General features: G+C 39.3%; 1 protein-coding gene across 1 annotated transcript in view; it reads right to left on the minus strand.

Moving 5' to 3' along the window:
- ANO4 (anoctamin 4) overlaps positions 1-24,305 on the minus strand; it is a 230,250-nt gene that overhangs the window by 201,100 nt on the left and 4,845 nt on the right. The gene's annotated exons all lie outside the window — the stretch shown is intronic.

Raw genomic sequence — 24,305 nt, forward strand, 5'->3', positions numbered from 1 at the left:
AAAAAAGGCTTAAAAATCTATATTTATTAGGCATTATTTGACAGAAAAATCTGTAATGACCATATATGCATTCTAGAGACTTAGTCTTAAAGGAAATGGATGTAGGAAAATCCCAGAGGGATTTTTTTCCCTACTTTTATAGAATTTTCCTCATTGTTTCATATAAAAGAAATTATTATAGATAGCTCCATTGTGGGAAGGGGGCACAGGCTTGCATCCACATTTGTCAAAAAGCACAGTTCCTAACATTTAAACATAAATATACAGCATTTGTCATTTTCCTGCCGGTGTGCCCAGGTTCCCCCCAGCCTCATTCTCAAAGGGGACAGTAAAATCAAAACTGCAGAGCAGTAACTAAGGGATTCAACTCATACTACACACACCATTCCCAGTTGCATTATCTATAGTATCACATTTGGTCTTCACCTTGGGGCCTCAGACTAAGACTATCTATAAATCTATTAAGAAAATTACACATAATATTTCTTACAGTATAAAGTATGGGTTTTACCAGTGCATCTTCAAGAATGCTGTAACAAAAACCATGCCCTGAAGCCAAAGCCTGTGGGTAAAGCAGAGAAAATATGGAAAGAGACAACAAAAAGCAGTGCAAATATATAAGAGAATTGAACCCACCTTCTTAACGTCATGAACATTATTAGAAGTATATGTTTCATCTCATCTTTTTCAGCAAGTAAAGCAAAGTGCCCAGAGATCTTTCCATAACCTCAAATAGGACTCAAAGATGCAGAGGAGTTTTCTGCCAGAGGTGATCCAAAGTACTATGCATATTTCTGGTTTTCAAAAAATACAGCTTCATCCTGACTTGAGCTCTTACTACCAAATCCAAACTGATGTCTTGATTTAAAGCTGCTTTTTCAATTGGGGAATCCATGCTAAATATTTAATGATCAACTATGTTTAAACCTTTTAAACTCAGTTGTTCTACTAGTGTGTAATACTACATTAATGATGACATTTTTGCACATTAGAAGTTAGTATGAACCATACAAGAACACAACATCACAGCACATCAAGCAGTTATAACGCTCTTATAAGATTGTCCTTTAATAGTACAGAATATTTTATTTAATTCTATTTCCCTAATTAATAAAATTAAACTTCTGACAATAAAAAAGATCTTATAATAGGCCATCAAAAGGCCCTTCAAAACAAAGCATTTATCCTCCTATCTATATTAAACCTAGGACAGATGCTCAGGAGATAATATGATTGACAACAAGAAATTATTAAAGCTTTTTCTTAAAAATACAGGAAGTTATTTTTCCACACACCTTTGTACTTTTACTGTAAATGCAACCAGAAAAGTTTGCTGTACATTTGAGTCAAAGACAAAAAGGACAAACCTTTCCAGGATGAATCACTGGAGAGTGATTATTTAAAATACACAAAGGACATAATCCCATAATCAAAGCCAAAAGTATAGGTTAGTTCCTAGTATAGGTAACTGCAGTGCTAGGACATAGTCTGTCTGATAAGAGATTAAACTGAGGTCCACCTATCTTTTACTACCAGAAGTTGCAACATCTTCTTTTTTTCCTCCCCAACACAGAAGAATAAGGGATCATTTTAAAGCCTGTGTCAATACTTTCTCTTAACAGACTGGAAATTTAGGGTACAAATGAGAAAAACAACAAAATCTACTCAAAAGGTGAATTCTACAAATGGATTTTAAGCACTGAATTGTCAACAGCAGAAGATGGTGAGATCTGGAAGCAGGTGAATAAATCAGAGATGACAGTATGCTGCACTGTGCAAACATGACAGACCTTAACAACGCAAATAATCTTCACGTGCTGATCCCCAGATTTCTTTTCATTTTTGCTGGTGGCCCAGAGTAGGGCCTTTTAACTGCTGGGAGACACACATGCTACATCCGACCATACAGCAGGTAGAGGCTGCACTACAGAGCTCCTGCTGAGGAGGGCGAGGAGAAAACACCACCTAGAAAGCACAGAGCCAGATGCCAGGAACAGTCTGGGCTCCAGATACTTCTGAGGGCTTTCCAGTCCACTGCTGAAGCAGGTGGCTTAGAGCAGTGCCAGGCCATTAGGCCAGAGGTGCAACCATTGATTATGCATACTCATGAAAGCAGAAAAATGAACTAGAATTGATGCTGGAGCAGAGGAAAGGATAAACCCAGCAGAGGTAAATTCATCAGAACGAACCCAGCAAAGCATCACCTGATAAATTGTGCCCTGTATCCAGCACACTGCCCGCTCTGTAATGGGGTTTCATAGTGGCATCCTGCGCTACTTCTAGTGCAATGTGCATTGCAAAATAAATAGTGAGATGAGTTGCAAACAAAATGTCAAAAATGCAGCTAGGTGAAATAAGAGAAGGCGTTCAGTGTTGTGGGCAGATCGTGGAGATTTAGACTAACAGGTCCTACGCCTGTGGGTCAGACCTCACAACGTGAGGAAGCAAACACACACACACAAGTCATCGATTAGGAGATATGTGGGGCATGTGCACATGAATAAAAAGCAGGCAGCCCCCAGAATTTCAGAATTTACCAAGTCAGAGAGCATTGCTGAGCATCTAAGTGCTTAGCACCTTCACTGCAAATTTTTGGAAGAGGCTGAGATAAAGAATCATATAAAAGACAACACAGTAGGCAAGAAGAGAAGGCATGATCTCTACAAAGAGAGACACTATTTTAGTATTGCTTCATTTGAGGTTTACAACTCTGATTAAAGGTTATGAACAAATTTCGACTACTCCAAATCTAATCTAAACTTTTCTAACCTAGGTTATAACTGCAAAAAACAAACAAACAAACAAAAAAACCTTTCCCTTAAATACAATCAAGAAAGATTGTTCCATCAATAAGCATAACCACTGTTTTGTACACACACACGTGTGTGCGTGTGTATATATATATATATATACACAAAATTAAAAAATCATGATCAAAGAGCCTGAATATCTTTAACAGCAAAACAGAAACCAGTAAGACCCCAGATGCTAGGAGTCCCGTGCCTTGTTCCCTTCCCCTGATACTCACTGAGACTTCGGAGATAGCCAAGAAGAGAATTTTACCCTGGGTTCCACCTCCCAGCAAGGCCCACATAAAAATCCTCATACGAGAAATCTCAAAAACTGACCGATCAGACTCAAAATTGATTCCATCTAATGATTGCCTTTTAAACACTGACCACATTGGCCAAGACTGGGATGAGTTCCTCAGGTCCTTGTCTTTTGTTGAAGTTTAAAGGTTTTCCTCTTCTACAGAAATATTTTAAGTGCATCTTAGAAGCAGTAATAGGACTATTAATAAGTGTTCTCCAAGAAAGGGAATCAATTTCTTTAAATTCACTTGCTATCAATTTAATTGGCCCATTACTTCAGCTCATTTGGAAGCACAGGCCATTTAAACACTTAAACGCGCTCCATTTTTGAACACTTAACCTTTGAAGTGTTGGGAATGCAACACACAGATTAACCACAAAGACTTGTGATTTATGTGAATTTTCAGACTTTTAATGTAAGAAGAAAAAAAAAATGCTAGAAACGTCACCACTAATAATCCTATTGGATCTATGTAATACCAAAAGCAAGAGGAAATCCCCAAGAGAAATCCTAAAGTACTTGCTATGGCTGGAACTGTACTTATAATGCCTCACTAGGCCACAGTCATAAATATTACCAGCCACCTACCACAATGTTTCAGTAAAACCTTTAAATAGCAGCTTGTTTCCCCTTGTAAAAGATCTTTTCAAAAGAGCTCAAAAGAACTGGCTCACCACCAAGAAATAAATGATATAACATTGTACTTAACACCTAAAATAAATGATAAAATATAATAAAAAGATTAGTTGTTTATGATGAACTCAGTACTTCGTGTGTATTTACTGATGACCATCCTTGTCTACACAAAGTGACAAAAATGTCTGAACTGAAACACACAATTTAATGGGTTTTAGACCACTGTTGATTATCCAGTGTAGATAGTGACAAAAAGACAAGAGGCTAAAGATGCCAACATAACCGTTTTTTCAGCTTGGCAGATGAACTGCAGGGACAAAGAGAGAGAAATGTGATTCAAACCAGAGTCAGCAATATTTTTAAAGGTTCTTTTGGCTTAATTAAGAAAATAATCTTTACTGGACAATGCAAGCTATTTTGTCTCAACCAAAAGAGCTTTATTTAGTTCTGGGTTTATTAAGCTCATATATCTATTTTTCTTTGGGGGGGGGGGGCCTCTTAATTTAGACTTTTTTAAATGCAGAAAAAGAGTCATTTTTGACAATGGTGTTTGACAAATGATTTCCAAAATTTTGGAATATGTTTTTGGAGGACACTCTGAAAGAGAAGGTCTGAAATGTAACACTGTGCTCTGCCCATCCACCTGCAGTACCTATCCTAGTAGCCTGGTGGGAAAAGAGTCACCTCAGGGCATTAAGAAGCCAAATGCACAATGCAACCAACAGGTCTTGCACATAATCAGAGCCACTGCTCAGACACACAGGGAAAGTTGGGGAAGTTTGGGAGATCTACCAGGTGCCCAGAATTTTAACCTAGGAAAAAAAATGTGCCCAAGTTATGAACAATTTGGGAAGCATCAATATTTCCAAAAAAACCCAACATATCAGTATTAAAACATCAAAATCAAAAAGTCATTGACCTTTCAACAGTTCTGTTTGACCAAGGTTATGCACTAAATCTCACCTCAATTCAATTTTAGTCCCTGACGCGTTCCCCACCTCCCCCCCACCCCCACAAATTCCCTCCCTTGTTGAACCTATGGTTTATTGTTTTTGTTGTAACTGCTGTTGTTTTTAATAAAGAAAAAAAAAGACACACATTCACCAACTCTACAGTGGCTTCTCACTTGTAGTGAGGAGAAGGAAGCAATTCAATCCAGGACACTTGTTGGCAGTGTGGAAGACAGCTTTACATTGATGTGCCACAGGCTAGAAGATAATGAAAGTATCAAGTCCTACAGCAGTTGAACAGAGTCAGGAAGAAAACCCAAATGTAGCCCAACAGACCTGCTACTGTCACTGACTACAAAGAAATGATATTGATATCTGGAATTCCTGTTGCTTTCAATCCTCATCAAACTTTCTGGTAGACAGATCATTAAATGTTGTGTTACTTCTAGATTCAATATCTGCTGCTAAATGAAACCAAGACTGGGCCGAAAGCCTGCTGAGGTAGGTGCCGATTACTTTGTAAGAACAGAGGTAAAGCACCACGCAAGCAGCAATGTCCAGCTGGCACTAGTGACACGCTGCAATGCTCCTTCTGTACATCCCTGTGTGCACACTGGAGGAGACGCCTTTGCAAAGTCTCTTTGCTACTTGGGCAAGAGAGACTAGCAATACAAATAGTATTTTAATGCTTTTTATCTTGATCCACCTCCAGCTTGCCTAATGCCATTCATTCACTAATGACCAGTGCAGACTTGGAAGTATTAAGTGCCATTTGCACTTACATTTTTTTCAGCTTAAATGCTATTACCATCTGACGTTAAACACCACCTGAAGACAGACAGTTCTGAAGGCAGGAAGAGATTTTGTATTCAGATGGGCTCTAGCTCTCCTCTCTTGTCTTAGCCTAAGAAAGGCTCCTTAAAACAAATAGATTCCACAAACTGATGTTTTGACACCCTCTGCACTTCCCAAAGCCACAGATTCAGATCAAAAATTTTCTGTCATTCCTATTTGTCTCATTTTTATGTTTAGCACTTGTGGATCTAAAGTGCTAATGTGGCATTAGAAGAAGCAATTGTCCTCTTATTCAGATTAATAGCCATTTCCACACTAAACCAAGACCACCACCCAGACTGTGACTTCAGAAGAAAATGAAAGTGATCACCATAAATAGCTGTGAAAATAAAATAATGACAAACCAGAGGGAAGAAAAGTAATTTTTCACCTACAAGTGCAATAAACCAAATGTGAGTGAATTATAGTCTAAAATCATCTAGGACATGCAGAAAATAAATCTAACAAATGATTATATCAACTGTTACTATAAAAAAAATCCCCCCCCCCCATTCAGCTTCCTTCCTCACATTGTTTGTTTTAGTGACTGAGGCTAGGAAAGAAAGAATTTGTTAGATTTCTATAAAGCAATAGAGCAGTTAGTCTCATAGCCATAAACCTGGAAAAATATGTTGCTAAATTTAAAGATAGGCAGACTCAGTATATAATTACAGTCAGAAAAGCAACTTACATTGATACCTTCACATGCACTTGTTCCCAAGATGATGTGAGACTATGCATACTTTGATTGCTATGTCTACAAAGCAGACTATAGGAGAAGTGATGAGCTTTATTCTCCAGCATCATTAACAAACTTATCACCAAATTCCAGTTCAGAGTTGTTAGTTCAGGTAATCAAATTCAGACTGGGGAAAAATAAAATTTCTATTTACAGATCCCAGGTTGATTTTTGACCACCGCCAAATAGAAAACCGTTCACTGGCTTGTGACTTGAGTCAGTTCAGCAAGGAAAAGCGACTGGAAGACCACTGTCATGAATCTTACAGTTCCACCGCATGGGCACTCAAGCGGGGGAACATTCTCTATTGCCTTCCTTGCTTACTTCCTTCAGTGCCTCATCCTTAGCTCTCTGGAGGAATTACCAAATTCATCTCAAGAATCCTGAAGACAATGGTATTAGGTGGAACGTTCCCAATGTTTAAGAGTAGCACATCTAGCAATTGGTAAATTAAAACATTTGTGAGCCCAAGTTCCATTTTAATCAACATGCATTACAGGCAAATTTTCTTCCAGTGGTGGGAACCGATTTGTTTGCTTTTCCCCTCGCACAGCTTCCTTTTCTTTCAAATACGGATTTCTGCCTTCTCAGAGCTTCATCATTTGCCAAAGGCATAATAACTAGACTCTCCTGAAGCATGTACAATTTTCTGTGTACAATGTGACAGATATTTGACAGCAGAGCTATAACAGATCTATTGTATCATAAATCATCAGATAGCTCTGATGCAATATAGGACATAATTCCTCTAAAAGTCCTTCAAATTTACTCTTAAAACAAAGTGTCCTGGAATTTGCGGCATAGACTGTGCATTGCAAAAGTGTTTAAAGAATTTCACGAGCTTGCCAGCTAATGAGCCACACAGAAAAAGTATGGCAGAGCATCACTGTGATGGCTGCAGCAAACTCCTCTCCCTCATCTCTACCAGTTGGGAGGAGACTTTCCAGAGTAATCTGGATTGCAGCATGTTCAGCTTTCACATGAGATGCTCAGTGCTGCTTGAACACATGTGATTAATTCCTTACCTTCTTGACAGCACAATATTTACATAGGGTTTTTTTTTTTTTTTGAACACTGTCAGGCACTAGAAGTAATATAAGACTCTATTTCAAAGGTTTGATTTTAATTTGATGTGCACCATATGCATAAGTATTTGTTAGCAACGTGACAGTTTCCAGCTCTCCTCCTCCTTTCAGCAAGAAGATTCAAGTTTCCTATAAGTGTCTGATGTTCCAGTTCCTTGGCTCTGGAAAGTCATAGTTGAGAACTATGTTTCATATCCCTGTTTCTGAATTATCTACAGTAAAATATTTCATAACTCTGAAAACACTTCAAGATATTTACTCAATAACCAGAATGCGGACATTAAACATAGAAGGATATTCAAAGCAGGGCAACCATATGCTGTTACACACTGTCATTCCCCACAGGACAGAGCTAAGCCTAACCAAATGCCCATGTTCTTTCCTTTTGCTGAACTCAGCTATTCTGCCCATTCGATGCACTTGTACATAACAGTGTATTTTTGGAAATTCCATCTAGGTAGATGTGGAAATGAGCTGAAGTATGTTGCCATGGATCTATCTGTAGTTTCAATGCTGCACAGCCAGAATGCATTTCTCATCACAAAGCAGTATTCCTCTTCCCATGCAAAAATGTTCTTAGATGTGTTCTGCTATGAATACCTGTGTCTGTGTTGAGTCAGCAACACCTGTGTTGAGTCTAAGCCACAAACTCCAGTGAAGAGATTACAAGGCCAGTGATGCAGTGACAGCATGCATTTCAAAGGGACCTCCAGAGTTTCTGCTGCATTTGTGGCTCCTAGCAGCCAGCACATCAGTGGTCCCTGAGATTTGAGCCACAGCTAGCAGAGATTTAAAGACACCCCCAATTTCTGTGAGTCTGGCATTGAGTCCTATCTGACAGAGGAGGTTTTAGGTTAGCAGGGCTTTCATTGCAGTTACACATGCTACAAGAGGTAATAGCAGGACACCAGTAAAAAAGGATGGCTAAAGGAGGCCAGGAAAGCACAAGTGTTTCCTCAGTGCAAAAAGCAAATCTCTCAACTGCCCTGTATGGGAATGAAACTTTCTCAGCTTCTACAATACCTTTTCTCAAACAAGATGCGAGGTGGCCCAGGAAGGATCAAAATGTTTCTCTGGACCTTGTCCTTGTGATAACATATGAATCTATGCCAGATAAAGTTTCTCCCTGTAACTTAGCCTCTCATGATAGCAGTCCTTAAACTGCCCTTGCAACTTGGCAGAAGGCATCCATCCCCTCCTCTTATACCTCCCAAGTGGCTTTCTGTTCATACTCGCTGTAATTGGAGGAGTAATGTACATTAAGTTTGCCAGCTTCGTTGGGATTCATTTTAATAACAAGATTGAAAAGGTGAAAGCCATACAAATTTATTCTGTCAGAGCCAAAGGCTTGTTCTTGATGACAAAGTTGCAGAAGAGAACAAAAGAACCAAAATCTGTTTTATATGATGACAGATCCTTCCTGGAGTCATCACTCAAAATCCCTGAATCACCTTCTTTTCTGTAGGAGCAAAGGGAAGAGCATGGGGCAGCTGCATCCCAGCCCAGTGACCTGGGACCACAGCACTTCCCATTGACACAAGCAAAATGTTCTCATATCCATTTTTATTCAAAACTTCCTGGATTTCAGTTGCTGCTGTTTTTATTTGCTTCCTTAATAAGCAGGAAAGCCACTCGGGTCTTTACATCCCCTCTCAACCAGCAGGACTATAGCTTCCAGGTCTTGTCCCCAAACTCTAGGATGTGAAAGTGCAGAAGTGAGGCCTCTCCTCTCCCTGTAGCCTATCCTGCTATTTTATAAGTCACCAAACATCAGGAATATTTGCCATACACATACCTTATAAAGCTTGCCACTTAAATCTTGCTATCAGTCCCTCCATGGTGACCACACAGCATAATAAAATTCTAGAGAACAGGCCCAGCATGCAAAAGGAGGCTTTCAGATGTCCCAGTAATTACTGCTCACAAGTAAGTTTTTCTTGTATAAACTAGCTTCCTCAGATATACCTGCCTCTACAGTCACACTGCCAGCAGAGCCAAGCACAGGCTGAGAGTTTGTCAGCTGAAAGTTGTTACTGAATAAAAATGAAGGGGAAAGCCTTCTTCTGAAGTCTTAAAATGGAAGTCAATCATCAGAACACTTAGAAAGATTTTTAAATACCTGCATGTGTTTAAAAATACCTAACACTATTGTATGTGAGGGTTTTTTTTTTTTTTTTTTTTTTTAATAAACGCATTTTGAGAACAGAAGTTGGCAAAAAGGTAGTAGCACCAGTGAAGGACTTTGTATTTCAATGAAGATCATATTCATTCTTCACTTAAGCTGCTAAAGCCATGGCTGAAACCTCCTGAAAGTCTACTAGTGAAGACTTGCCCTGCTACCAGCAAAGGTACCATCTGAGGTCATGTGCACAAGCAACAAATGCCTTCACCAGAGATACATCAACCAAGATACCAACCATTTGAACCTTAATCAAGCAAAACATTGCAATGCTTAACCCTAAAGCACAGGAAAGGGCCACTAAAGTCAAAAGATTACTCACCTGCTAAACACTATACATCAGCTAAAATGCTTTTCTAGATCAGCCCTGATGTTCTCAGCAGTATGCAAGATGGATTGGCTTCTTTATCTGAGAAAATTAGAGGGTCTCTTCAGATGGCTGAGCATAAAGTCTAGATCTCAAATGTTTCTATGTTTTAACTTGGTTAGAAGAGAAAGACTATTCTAATAACCTTAAATAAGGTTAGCATGAATAATCAGATATTAATATTTACAGAATGGCTTACTAACACATTTACACTGATAAATATTTTTATGCAGAAGCACTTTTAGGAAAAGAAATAGTTAGTTTGCAAAATTAACCTCAGCTAATTAAATTGAGTGACACATTTGTAGTTATCATAGGAAACTTGAAATTTATTAAGAAAATGCACTGTAGAAAGCAAGAATATCTTTAGTTGGTATGGAAGAAACAGGTTGAAAGAAAGGGAGGAATCTAACACAAAAATACATATTTGAAACAGAGGCAATAAAACAAGTACAATTGTAAACATGATTGTTGCATCCAGGTCTGTTTCTTAAAAAAAAAAACAGCCATATACAGGATCTGAAGAATCAAATTAATGTTCATCACAGATGTTGAAACAAGTATAAATGTTTTTATCCAAAAGTGGATTTAATATCACTTTAGTGTTTACAGTTGGTAAGTTACTCTAAATAAGAGCTAACAGTGTGGTCACCATCCATGAACAATGTCACTGAGATCATGAAACTACACACACAGTAAGGACTGGCATTTTAGGACTGCATCCTAAAATATTCACTAAAATTACCTTAGTCCTGTGTCAGTTACCTCCTGTACGTGAGCCCATTAAATGAGAATTTCAGGGGCCCACGTCAGGGAAGGCAACAACCTTGTTTAATGTTATTCTACATCAGTCAGGCCCCAGACTTTAAGTAAAGCCATCTTTGTTCAGCCGTCAAGGGTCCTTCCCATTCAGTTCTCAGATTATTCACTAACCGATTTATATACCCCTGCTCAGAAAAGCCTTGACTGACAGAGTTTCAATAATATTTTTAACAAAAACCTCAAACATACTATACTATTCAGAGCTGGCAAGTTACATGAAGATTCTGCTTCTGGACTGAGAGCAAGCAGTGTGCGTGACTTCCATGAATAATTTCACTGAGCTCATGACACTATCTGTGCTGCATGTTAGAGACAGATATTTACAAACAAATGTAGAGGCATTATTTCTACAAATGACCAATTACAGCAACTGTGTTATTAGCAGGATTCTCCAAGTGTGCTTTGAAGCACTTGGCCTCCAAGCTTGATACATGCTCAAAGAGTGGTTAAGCACTGAATTCCTTTGGTGTAGACAGTGCATCTTCTTGACCTACATAAAACCTGATCTCAGCAAAATAGGTTACTATCGTACTTTAAAAAACAGTTCTCTATTTTGCTAAGTCTCCACCTCCCCATTGTCTAAAAAGCAAACTGGAGAACAGAAGAGGAGATGGAAGAACCTGACAACATGGATGCGTTTATCATAATCAGAACTTTGTATAAAGTATTGCCAAATGCACCACCTCTTCAGCAAAAGCTTGGTTTCCACAGTGACCAACACATCCTCTGCTGCTTTTTGAAGACCTTGCTTTTGAGTGTCACCCATCCCCATAATTAGGATGAAAAAAGAAAAGAAAAAAAAAACCCACACACTGCTCAAACATGCTTTTCCTCCCCCTAGTATCTAAGCTGACAATTTGAGGGTGCCCATCCAGCACCACCACAATGCATGATGTTTTTTATCTAAAGCAATGTGATTTGATGCTGAAAACTCACCTATGGCCAAAGTTATTACTAGTTGCTCTATTATGGTTATGGAAAATGTTCACCAATTAATTCTTTAAAGACCTCTCAATTACAGTGATAAACAGGTGAACCACTGCCCAAGTTCATCATACACTCTAAATCATGCAGTAATATACTCTACAATTTTACATGCTGGATCAGACTAGAAGTCCACTTACTGTAGTATTCTGTCCCCAGTAATAGCCAAAGATCATCATTTCCCATCTTTATCATCATTAAAATGATCACTTTTCCTCCCACTGCATGAACTGTATTGTCACATCCTCATAGCCTTAAGACTTAACTCCATTCCAACCAGCTATAGTTTAAAAGCAATATAGTTGGGCTCACCATTTCCTATATTTACAAAAACAGCTCCTTTTTACTTTTACTATTTCACCTTACCTTATAACAGTCACTGTCCTACTTGCTGCTCAGGGTATTCAATATAAGGAAAGATTAACAACTCTTGCACCCTCACTCCGTGCACAGGAGGAAACACCTATCAATGCGCCAGTCAGATGCTTTTCTTGTCCCTGCAGTATCAGCTGAAACAATACATGTAATTCCCAGAGTATTTCAGTTTTCAAACAGTATTTACAGTAACTAAATCACCAATAACTGCTAATTACTATGAGCTTACATAGCATTCAAAGTTATACCGTATAGACACAGCCTCACAGTAGATTGCATCCACTATTCAGCTGCCCAGCTCACTCAACATCTAATTCAGATCCAGACCCTATTTTTAATAATGACTCATTCAATTTCATCCTTACCCTCTTTCTACCTCAGTTCAAAATTTTTACCTAACAACCTAGCAAAACATATAATTGGAAATTTTATTGTTACAGCTTCATTGCTTGCTTGTATTTTATGGCAAAGATGCCTTTTTCTTCAACTTAACAGAGGATGCTTTCTAACACAGGTTCTAAACTATAAACTCTATTAATAACTAATAACAGGAGAGCCAATAGCTTGCTTAATCTACTATCCTGAAGATAGGCTAGAAAGGTCTGATTTCTGCTCTGTAAATTGCATCAACTGCTGCCTCTGTGACCTTACAGAAGAGTTGGGTAACTGCTCCAGCCTATTTCTTCCTCCCTCACCTACCATCCATGCAATGGAGCAATGTAATACCTGCCTCAGAAAAATTAGTGAGGCCTATTTTTAACAAGCTTGAGGTGCAAGTTGTCCTTATCTTTATGTGTGGAGCTCCCCCAACAAGCTTCTTCTCTAATAACTCTGCAGTATTTTCACCTTAAAAACTGAAGTTTTCAGGTATGTGAATGGCAGGACTTTTAGGAACAGACAAAGAAGCACCTAGGGAAAGTATTTAAAAGAAATAAGTGTATGTGCATGTGCGTGTAGTTGTGCATGAGGGGTGGGGAGCAGTACAGAAGATGACTGGGCTTAGAGAACTTATCACTTAGAAAGCAGCATTTACCTCTATTGGCCAGAGTGGTATCCGATATCTGCAATTTTCTTCTGTAGGGACACAAAGGAATAAGTGCCCCTTTCACAGGATTTCTACAGCTTTATTTCTAGGAGAGAAGGGCAGCAGCAGGGATAGGAAGCCACTGGACAGAGGGAAGCATAAACAGACAGGTGCAGACAGCAGAGAACGGTTGTGCAACAGTTTTTCTACAAGCACAGTAACACTAAAAGCAAATGCAAGCTTTGCATTTAACTTACAAGAGTGGGGGAAATGGGGTTATAACATAAGCTTAAACAAGTTTGAGTAAAAGTTTTGGTCATCCCAGGTTTAAGTTACCTTATGCTGCAGCCCAGGTTGGTCTTTCCATTGATTCCAAATGAGTTGAAAAAGGCCTGAATTTCAAACTAAAGATCAAAGTAAGGGGGCTCCTGCTCTCTGGTAATCCAGTTACGCTCACTTTAGTAGACTTTAAAATACTGTTTGAGGTTTCTTCCATGATAAACCCTTCTCAGGGTTTCACTTCTTCACCCAAAGACATTGCTTAGACACAAACGCCATGGAAATATTAAAATCCATCAGACACAAGTATGAAGCAGCAGCTAATCTACCGGGCAGACAATCAGCAAGTGCCAAACAAGTCCCCTACATACCTATTATAAAAACTCAGGGCTGGGGCTGGAAGCTGGCCGCACAGGAGCTCCCCAGAGGCCGTGATCCCTTCATCCCCCCAGCCCTAACCAGCGAGTCCAGCAGCTGTCCAGCAGCTGGCCACCGCCGAGCCCGCACATCCCTCCTCACCCAGCGACAGGCCCAGGCAACACCATCCGGTGCTCTCTTTTCTACGCCTTTGCTTTAACCTTTTAATTCCCCGAAGGCACAAGCTAAACAGAGCATGTTGCCTCCGAGCTGGGAAACTGCTTCTCTTGTGGCAGCCAGCCAGCACAAGAGAAGTGCTATGCAGGGCTGCCCACATAAAAACATGGGAAAGGGAGGATAAAATTCACAGGATATACAAAGAGGACAAAGCTGGGCAGGAAAGAAGGAAAACAGATTTTCAGAGAGGCATGCAATGGCTAGGAAGAAAAAGTAAAGGGGAAGGAATATAAAACTGAAGGAAAAGAGCAAAGATACAGAAACAAAATAGGTGGAAAAAGTAGGCAACACTGCACCTTTCAAATTAGTATCTCCTGCTTTTCTTCAGGAAATCAGTTATCCAATTTTATGGAAGATGGGAGAGTAGGGGGAACAAAACAACTTTTTTAAAACCAAGCTTTAAAGAGAGAGGGAGAAAATAAGGGCTTAACTGGAGCTATTCTGCATAGTTTATGCCATTTTAATTACATAGCTCTTGCTCTCAATTTCAATCCTGTACTGTAGCATCACACATGAATGCTTCCTATTTGACACCCGTAACTCTGACACATGTTATTTCTCTTTCAAGAGGCAAAGACTTCCATATCCATATTGAACTGAGAAAGCTAATCTTGTTTTCCGTTTGTGGCTTGTTCTTCTGTGCGATTTTGTTGTTGTTGTTTGTTGTTTGTTTTTTTTAACATGACTATCAAAAGGAGACTTACCAGAAGGGTGGATTTTTTTTTTTTGAGTTTTTAATAGCTCTTTCCAGAACAAGAATATCTTAGTTGCTTAGAAATACAACACTTTAAGGTTTAAGTATGTTATATTCATTAATGAGTAATGAAATAAACACATGTATTCTGTTCCTGGACAGTTAATTACTCAGGAGATGCAGCTGGGAAATGACCAACTTTGTTTCTGTTAAGTTAGCTAGAAAATTTTAAATAAGTAATCATTTTATGCTCATCTTCTAGCTATTTATTATTAATTTGGTTATCAAAATATTTAACATAGGTACACTGCCCACAAAGAAGGGCATCATTTATCATTGACAAAAGTGAAAGATTCTTGTTTCGCACAGCATCAGTAAACCCCTGTCAGACTGAAAGAGCTAATTAAACATTTCTATCTCAAACTAAGTCTTAAAGACTTTTTACAGTGCTGAAGGACCATAATTGGACAAGTAGTTCAGAGGCACAAGTCTTTACCTAAAAACCTTCTGCTGCTACCAACCAGATCTCCATCCTAACCCTTTTCTACATAAACTAAGCAGCAGTAGAACTAGCAGATACAGATAGAGTATTGCCCAGGGAAAAGGAATTCTCACGAAATCTGAAATTCAGATCAATTCTTCCTGCATCAGCTGTGGTCAATGGACATAGCAGAAATGTATTCAAGAAAGAACATGGTAAACAAAAGAATGAAAACATTTAAAATTAAGCCTGTGGTAGCCAAGTAGCAGTTTGAGAAGACAGCGTATGTTACAGACCCCTCCAAGGGAACGTTCATGTGGTGCAACAGCAATGAGCAAACTGGGAAAGCATCAGCTTCCAGTTCAGATTTGTGCAATCGTGTGCCAACCTCTGATCAGCAGAAAGGGCAAAAACACACACTCTAGATAAAAAGAAAAGCCTCGTAGTTAATGTAAGTAAAGACGTTAGCAGAAAGAAAAGCCCAGAGCCTGAATGCATTTCTAGCGCTAAGGTGCTCTCTAAAGACCAAACTGAACACTGACACAGCACTACATTGAATGACCAGTGTTGAATGACATCAACTAACAGAGCATGGCCAATACTAGTTAGCATTTCTAAATATGTCCATGTTACCACCTGTAACTACCAGCTCATTGTGCTTAGGCAAATTCTGGTTTCTCATTGTTAAGTTAGAAGAGCCATTACAGAATCAGATAGATTGATTTAAATAGCACAACTCTCAAGTCCAAAATTAAGCATATACTTAAGTGCTTTGCTGGATCAAAATCAGGCAGCTCAGCAGCCTGTAGGCTTGAGCTTACCTATGACAAGGTCATAAGGCAATTTTTTTTTTTTTAAATACAGATTCCACCCCCCCCAAAGTTTTTTGAATCATCTATGCATTTTACATAAGCCAAAAGTTGAGGGAACCATATTACACATCTCTGAATCATAAAAGCAATTCCAATAGTAGTCAGAGTCTTGAAACTGGTGAAGTACAAATGTTCAGCTTTTCAAAATTTGGACTTGGTGTCCCAAGAGACAGCAAGGATGCTAACGTGAACAAAAGAGTTAATGTTCCTCTTAAGATCATAATGTTCCTCTTAAGATCATAATTCTTCATACTTATTGAATGCAGTAAGCTTTTTAGCCATTGCAGGTTTAGATTTAAATATATTTGGTTTCATTTTATTCAGGGAAAAGTGCACAGACTGCATTTCAGGAGCAAAACAAAATACAACACTGCAGAAAAATATATTCCGTTACTAATAAATGGAGACGTGATGCCTGCACTAGCAGCCAGACCAGGACAATAGCTAAGGCAGGCTCAAAGAAATAACCATCACCTTTCTGGTCCCCCTCTCCCCATTTTCATCTCCCTCTTTCCCTCTGATATGCAGATTCTATGTTAATACTCCTTAATATGAAGCAGTGCATAACTACAAACTGCAATCCTAACTAAGCCACTGACTTTATTACTCATCTGTGGGTTAAATAAGCACCAAGTTCCACAGAAGTTTCCTCCAGTTATAGCTGGGCCACTGCAAATTGCTCCCCTGCTTTGATACCATTTCGGACCAGGGTAAGAAGCATCAGACCTGAATGCCTGCAGAGTCAGCAGAAGGCATCAGCACCATCTTGTGGCACTCACATTTCTTCTACATAGACCATCCCAGGAGTCAGCCCACCAGTCTGCAAGCCCTTCAGACCCAGGATTGCAACTGGAACCTGTTAACTTCTAACTCCAAGTGCCATCACCAGACTTGAACTTCATGTATCAGTCATGTCTTCAGGGACAGTTAATGGTTCCTTCGAAGTCTGAGGGCTGCTGATCAGGAATAGTGAACAGATCAGATGCCTGTCCACCTGCAACAGCCGTTTCCCAACCTTAATAAACAGTAAATAATTGAATAAACAGGAACTGAAACCTACTGGCCTGGCTTTTTCTACATAGCTTTTGTCTTGATGGACATAGCAAGCAAAACGCAGCACAGCCCTCCTAAGATGAGCTCTCCTTTCCCATATTATTCCAGTAGTTCTCCTCTGCTTAAGCTCCAGTACAGCTCTATCCTTTCTGAAAATAAACAGTCAATTTAGATAAACTGCTCTAATCTCTCCCTCTGTGGAGAATGTTTTACCTGAGACATCCCAGGCTTCCATCGCCTCTTTCACAGCTGCAGCACTTCTGATTAGCAGCTAGGTTTATCCTCTTCTGTCATCTCCAGATGAAAATTCCCAGCTCACTGGAGAGGTTTCTGTTATGCACAATCTTGAAACCTTTACTACTGCATTTCATAACACTTCCCCTTATTCTGCTCCAATAAGCCATTCGTTCTTCCCACATGACATTCAGATTGACCTTAGACTCATGAGCTCATTTCATCGACGCACTCCTTCCCAGGCACAAGTCGTCCATAAAAAAATAAAAAAATAAAAAATAAAAAAAAAAAACTTTGTTCCCAAGACCAATGCTGAGAAATGTCCACTACTAGTCTTCCTCCCATTCAGTACTCCCCCTCTCATGAAAAACAGTTGTGTCCCCCTTGATTATCTCTTTATTCACATCATAATTCTTTTCAGCCTAAGTTTTTTAAAGTAAAAAAATAACTTTGTAGATAGGCCAGTACTATTCCATTTATTGAAACTCACCAAAATTAAATCTATTGCACTTACTTTGAGTCTATCTTATCAAATAAATTTAATGGAAGTTCTAGACCATATTGAGAAGAAGCTACTGCCTACTGTCAAATTATTTCTTTATATACCTTTTTACTGTTATTGTGTAATTGAAAAGAAGCATTAAAAGCTGCTGAGAAACAATATAGCTCTGTCAAAAGAAAAATAAATGCAAGCTGCAAAATCAGAGAATCCATTTAAGTATGTACTTACATATACAGAATCAACAAATAAGCAACCAATTAATTTGATTTTTGTCCATGTCAAATATCGTGTTCACAGTAGATGGCAATATTACTGCAAAAATACATCTTTCAGTGTAGAAACAAAGGGAAAAGGTTGGATGCTATAATCATATCAACAAAATAAAACAGAGATGTGGCAGGAATATAAATGAAACAGAAGGCTCAAGCTTCAGCCAAACTTCCAGCAGATACAACAAAGCTGGAACACTCTTTTATATTTTCTTATGTTATTGCAAAAAAATTGTGTACCAGAACTGTAAGAATTCTATTTTTTCCAGAAGCACTTTTTTCTGATTAACTACAAGACACACACAGATGCATCCCTGAAGAGGGTATTCAAGTCATATTTTGTGGTCCAGCTGACTCTAGTCAAGTTGTCCTCTGCACTTTCACTGTCATTTGGGGGGAACACAAGTTCTCCTGAAATCTCTCTATTCCATGCATTCTCCTACCAAGGATTCAGGCATAGACCCAGAAAAGCTGTGCTAGTGCCTACTTCACATCTCAGCTGCCCCGTTGGGTTTCAGGAACCTTAAAACTTTAAGGAGTATTCCCTTCAGGTACAGATGGGGTACAGTCCCCTAACAGTGGGGAAGGGCAAATAAAGTGCTTTAGGTAATTACAGATTAGTCAGCAAAACATCAATATTTGGTGACAAATTATTAAGTAAGCAATCAATCAGGCAGCCTGTAAGCACCTTGAAGAAAATAAGATCATAAGAAAAAGCCTACACAGAATTGTCAGGAACAATTCATGGCAAATCAATATAATTGCTTTCAAAACAGCTGATCTAGCATATGGAGGGGACAGGTCACTGCACTAAAACTGCAGAAATACAGTCTAGATGAAGGTGCATTTATTCCAGTCCAGAAGTGGTTCAGGGAAAAGATTCAAATTCTTCATGGTAAAAACGGGAAGACATTTCACATAGACATAGAGGCCTTGTTATACTCAATATTTTCATAAGTTATGAAAGAGAATACTTTGTGTTTCTTTAAAGTTTGCAGATGACACAAACTTGGCAGGAACTGTAAGCCACATGTAGGGCTGGCTCAGAATTCAGAATGAACTTGATGAAAATGAAGGAATGACCTAAAAATCAAAGACAATTACTGTAGTAAAATACCAAAATCTAAAAAGATAAAGTGCATTAATAAAATTTCAGTGGGGAATAAATGCCTAGGATGTCAGTGCTGAAAAAGAGGGATTTGCAGGTTGTGCTAGAAAAGAAACACAGAAGGAGTCACTAACAATGCTCTTCAAAAAGATAAATTTTAGCTAGGGAAACACTAACTTGTGCCTTCTGTAAAACACTCAAGCAGCAATTATTCTGCTGTGGAAGTATAATCAGCACTAGGTAATGCAGAATCGTGTCCTGCCCTAGGTTTCACACTTAAAACGAAGACAAACTGGAGCAGTCTCAGAAAAGGGCAAAAAGACAACAAATTCTGAAAAACACAGCCTCTGAGAAGAGGACAAGGTTTATTAATTTTGGGAAAGAAAACTAAAGCTGCCTATGAAAACAGTATCCTATCATTGAAAAATTATGTGACAGATGGCAGGTCAAGTGTTTTCCAAGTCCACTGAAGGAGGGGAGGAAAGACAATGGGAACCTGGATTAAGCTTGCAGCAAAAAAGATTGAAGATAAATATTAGCAAATGCCCTCTATGTAAAGGACACTAAATTAAATTCTGCAGCTGGGTATAGTGAAAAGACTATAGAATGTCCCTCACTGAAATGTTTAGCAAACATTTTAGAAAAATTTCTTTAAGAACTGATATAGTTAATAGTTTAATATACTTGATGGTGCCATAATACCTGTTGACTGACTAGTCTTAACAGCCTTCAGGACATCTATATCCAATAAAATCAGTGTATGTCATGCATTTATCATACACTGATGATTTCATTTTTATTATTATAAGGCACCTGTTTTTTAACCAAGTAATTAAATTACCATGGGTTATGAAATCTATTTTCAAGCATCCCTTCTTTGCCTTCATAGAGGTCTACCAGCACTTTTTTCATACATACATTTCTAATTATAGGCTTTTTTTTAAAAAACATATATAAATTTTTAATTATAGTATAGTCAGCTTCCTTTCCTGCCCCATCCTCTACAAAAGTAGAGTGGATGTCCTTTAACTGTTTTTTCCAATATGCAATTTTTATCTGCAACAGTAAATTCACATAATAAATGTCATGTTTAACTTCCAACTCATTTTTACTGAGTGCAGATCTATTCCTCAGAATGCAGTTGGTGTTGTCTGAAAGTCTCCTGTATATTCTGAAATATATTGCCTGATGTAATTGAGCATTAAATTGTGGTCATACAAAGAGACAAAAAAAAATCAAAATAAACTCTTCAAGAGCCAAATCGGAAACTGATATATAGTTATCAGTCGGTTACCAAAACAGAGTTCCTCATTGGTATTCCTTCACAAGTTTTGAGTTAGGAAGTCTGTGCAGAATATTTGCTCATTTTTTGTCCTGTTCTGTCTCACATCTGAACAGAAGTAAGGTTTTTATTAACCAGTGCAATCCTCTCAAATTTTATTTCAAAACATTAATATCAATAAGAGTTCAAGAATTCCCTTTGAAAGCATGTGGAATTGATTGATTCTGATACAAATTATGCTCCCATATTCAAGGCCAGAATTTGACACTACTCTGCAAACTATCTAGCATTACAAAATGCTGCGAAACAAAAGCACTAAATTGAGACTAATGTTTCAAATAAGATGCAAAGCACCCATTTAGATCTGCTTCCCAAATGCTATTAGCTGCAATTTTGCATCTCTCATACTGTGCATCTTATTACATGCAGTTTTACTGTTTCAGTACCTCATTTTCAGCATCACTATCTCATTGCACTGAACATTGAAATTCAGCTCAGATATTGCCAAGCACAGCTTATCACAAGGTCTTGAACATGTGCTGCTTGGAGGAAGCAGCCAGAGTTTTCCCAGTATTAGTAGTTAAAAATGTGGTTCTGCTGAAACTACAGTGTACCTATGCATTAGATACTGGTTGCTCAGCATAGGTTTGTTTTTTGTGTTGTTTTTTTTTAATATAGGTTATGCTATTAAAATGTTATAAGACTTTGAGCTAAATTCACAAGAGAAGCAGCACAGTAAGCCTATGGCATGGTACTCTATTGCACATCAAGCTCCTGTAAATGAGCTGGTGAAGTAGTCTTGGACATAAATGAGCCTGAAAATAATTTTAGGGTATACATCCCCTACCTCATCTATCACCAAGTTAATCACTCTCTGTGCAAAAATTCTCCCATTTCAACTGGTGCAGTACTCTTGCCTGAACTTCCACACGGCAGTGCTGTACACTGCTAAACCGCTGTTATCTTTGCTGCAAACGAGCTTATTAATCATGGCAAGACAGTCACTGAAAGCTGGTAATTAAAAAAAAACCAACCACCCAACCTTGAGGGATCTCTGCATTTAAAATGTTATAATTAGGCCTGATGATGTGAATTATGACCATTGCTACAGACACAACATCCAGTCGTACAGAGAAGCTGCTGCCACAACACCCTCCTACCCCAATGCAAAAAGCTGAAGCACCTCTGATTCAAGGGCAGAAACACTTCACCCTGCTCACAGGCTGGACCCTCTCCTCCGCTGTGGGACATGCATCCAGATTTAAAATAATCTCATGGATTGACAGCTGTTCCACTGTATTAAAAAATTAGGAAGTCAACTCCTCACAGTGAAGATTGTATCTACCCATGCTCTGAATCATGCTTTGCACCAGGTAGCCCAGCCCTGTTGGGAACAGGCATTACTTCATACAGTTGCACCAACCTGTCAGTCATACTGCAATGCTGCTCTTTAGCACCATACTTTTATATGTACCTCGCTCCAATCTCTTCAGAGTCCATGTAGCTTATTAAAAACTAAGGCATTTGTACTTGACTTGCTAATACTATATTGTGCCAGCACCCTTTGGATATATGTAGCCATGCTTTAGAAATGGGAATTTGTTCGGCAGGACTGGTGGTTTCTTATCAGGATTTATTATACTACTTTAAAATATGCGTATATATACACATATATACACACATATGCGTGCGCGTGTGTGTGCATGTGCGTGCACGTGTCCACATCTGCGTGTGCATGCGCGCATGTGCACGTGTTCACGCACATGTATGTGTGCACGCGTGTATATGTGTGTGCATGTGTGTGCATGCATGTGTACATATATGTGCGCATGTGCACACATGTAATCATGCATGTGTGCATGCGTGTGTACGTGTGCACATGTGTATGTGCATGTGCGTGCATGTGTGTTTGCGTACGTGTGTTTCTGTGCGTGCGTGTGCATGTGTGCATGTATGTTTTTCTGTGCGTGCGTGCCTGTGCATGCACGTGTGTGCGTGCACATGTGTGTATATGTGCGCATGTGTGTTCGCATGTGTGTAGGTATGCATGTGTGTGTGCGCATGTGTGCACGTGTTCATGCACGTGTATGTGTACGCGCATGTGTATGTGTGTGCATGTGTGTGCATGCATGTGTGCATGCACATGTGTGCACACATGTAATCGTGTATGTGCATGTGCGTGTGTGCTTGCATGCGTGTTTGTGCATGCATGTGCGTATGTTTTTCTGTGTGTGCGTGTCTGAATGCACGTGTGTGCGTGTGCCTGGGCGTGCACATGTGTGTGCATGCGCATCTGCGCATGTGTCTGTGTGTCTGTGCCTGCGCATGCGTGGGTTTGCACGTGTCTGTGTGTCCGTGTCCGTGTGTAAAATCTCTCCTCTCCCTCACATCATCTCTAGGTGGCAGGTATCTGAATTTTAGTGTAATGCTCACTTGCCCCCTCATGGTCACAAAACAACTTCATGATTAAAACCAAAGTCATCGTTTTTCATATGGAAAAGGCATCAAGTATCTCACAGCAGATACAGTATTTCTATCAGTAAAATAGGTGGTGAGATAAACTATTACATAAATTAAGCTTCCAGAACATAGTCACAGAGCTCACACAGATAACACTGAATTGCAAGCAGTATGTGCAGGTTTACACTGCTCTTAACCGGAAACAGAAAAATAAGTGCAAGCCACAACATTTACTATTGTACTAATTGTCTAGCAACTGCCCTGACACTCCTGCTTTGCAAGCGTCACTATTAGACAGGCACTAGGAACGGTAACTGGAGTGCTGGAGCCTTTGTGGCACCATACTCCTGTCAACTGAAAATCCCAGGTCCAGCCAGCTCTGGTGGACAAATCCTTAGAACAGAAGGTTCTGGGAGTTGAGAAATCAGTTTTGCTTTTTTCTCTGCACCACCATGGAGTTTCAGGCCCAACTTTTTTTTTTTTGGCTACATGCACTAATGATCACATCAGTTACATTAAATTATATTTGCATACTACACTACTTAAAATGAAAAAAAGCAGTAATACAAACAGCAGTACGCTATAGAAGCGACGATATGCGATATACTTGATTGTACTTATTACTTCAGATTGCATTCAGCCTCCGTTTTCAACAAGTATTACAGACATTTCAAGAATTGGGCAAGTACCAAGTGTCTAGACCAGCCCTTTTTCAGCATTACCCTTTTCAGTATGGGGCCCACCAAGACCTCACTCCCTATATATCCACCTTTCTGCTAGCTGACAAACAGGCAGAACACTGTTAGTCCCCTCCCACTTAGCAACACAAAAAAGAGAACGTGAATTAAAAAAAAAAAAAAAAAAAATCTTTGTACAAGGCTCCAGTCAGGACCTAAGTAGATCAGGGCTTCATCCACAAGCCAGAAAAACTCGCTGTCATCATCTTAATCAAAGCAGCTCCAGATACAGAGAGGCAGCTATGGGGCAAGTGATTTGTCCTACCACCGCAGTCCCTCCTCGACCATTTCCTTTCCCAAAGGCCCCAAGAGCACCCTGACCTCAGACAGGGAGCACCCAGGCTACCAACCAGTACACTGCTGTCCCCAGCTGCCAATAAGCACAAGCCCAGGAACAGGGTGGGAGCACACATGCCTTCCCAGAAATGCAAGCAGATGCTGCTTGTACATCCTTATCACTTGTACATACTATCTTGATATTAGGCATGCGCTTGTAGTATTTTGGATACATGATGGACATATCACTGTATCCTCCATCATGCAAAGTTTTGAGACAGGAAGAGAAGAGAGGATAGTGCCCTCAAATGCCTCCATATGCTACCATGAACCCACCCCAGTCAAACTGTCAACCAACCAGTTCTAAAGCAAATGT

Source organism: Apteryx mantelli, chromosome 1 (genome assembly GCF_036417845.1).
Source record: "Apteryx mantelli isolate bAptMan1 chromosome 1, bAptMan1.hap1, whole genome shotgun sequence".
In the NCBI taxonomy this organism is placed as follows: domain Eukaryota; kingdom Metazoa; phylum Chordata; class Aves; order Apterygiformes; family Apterygidae; genus Apteryx; species Apteryx mantelli.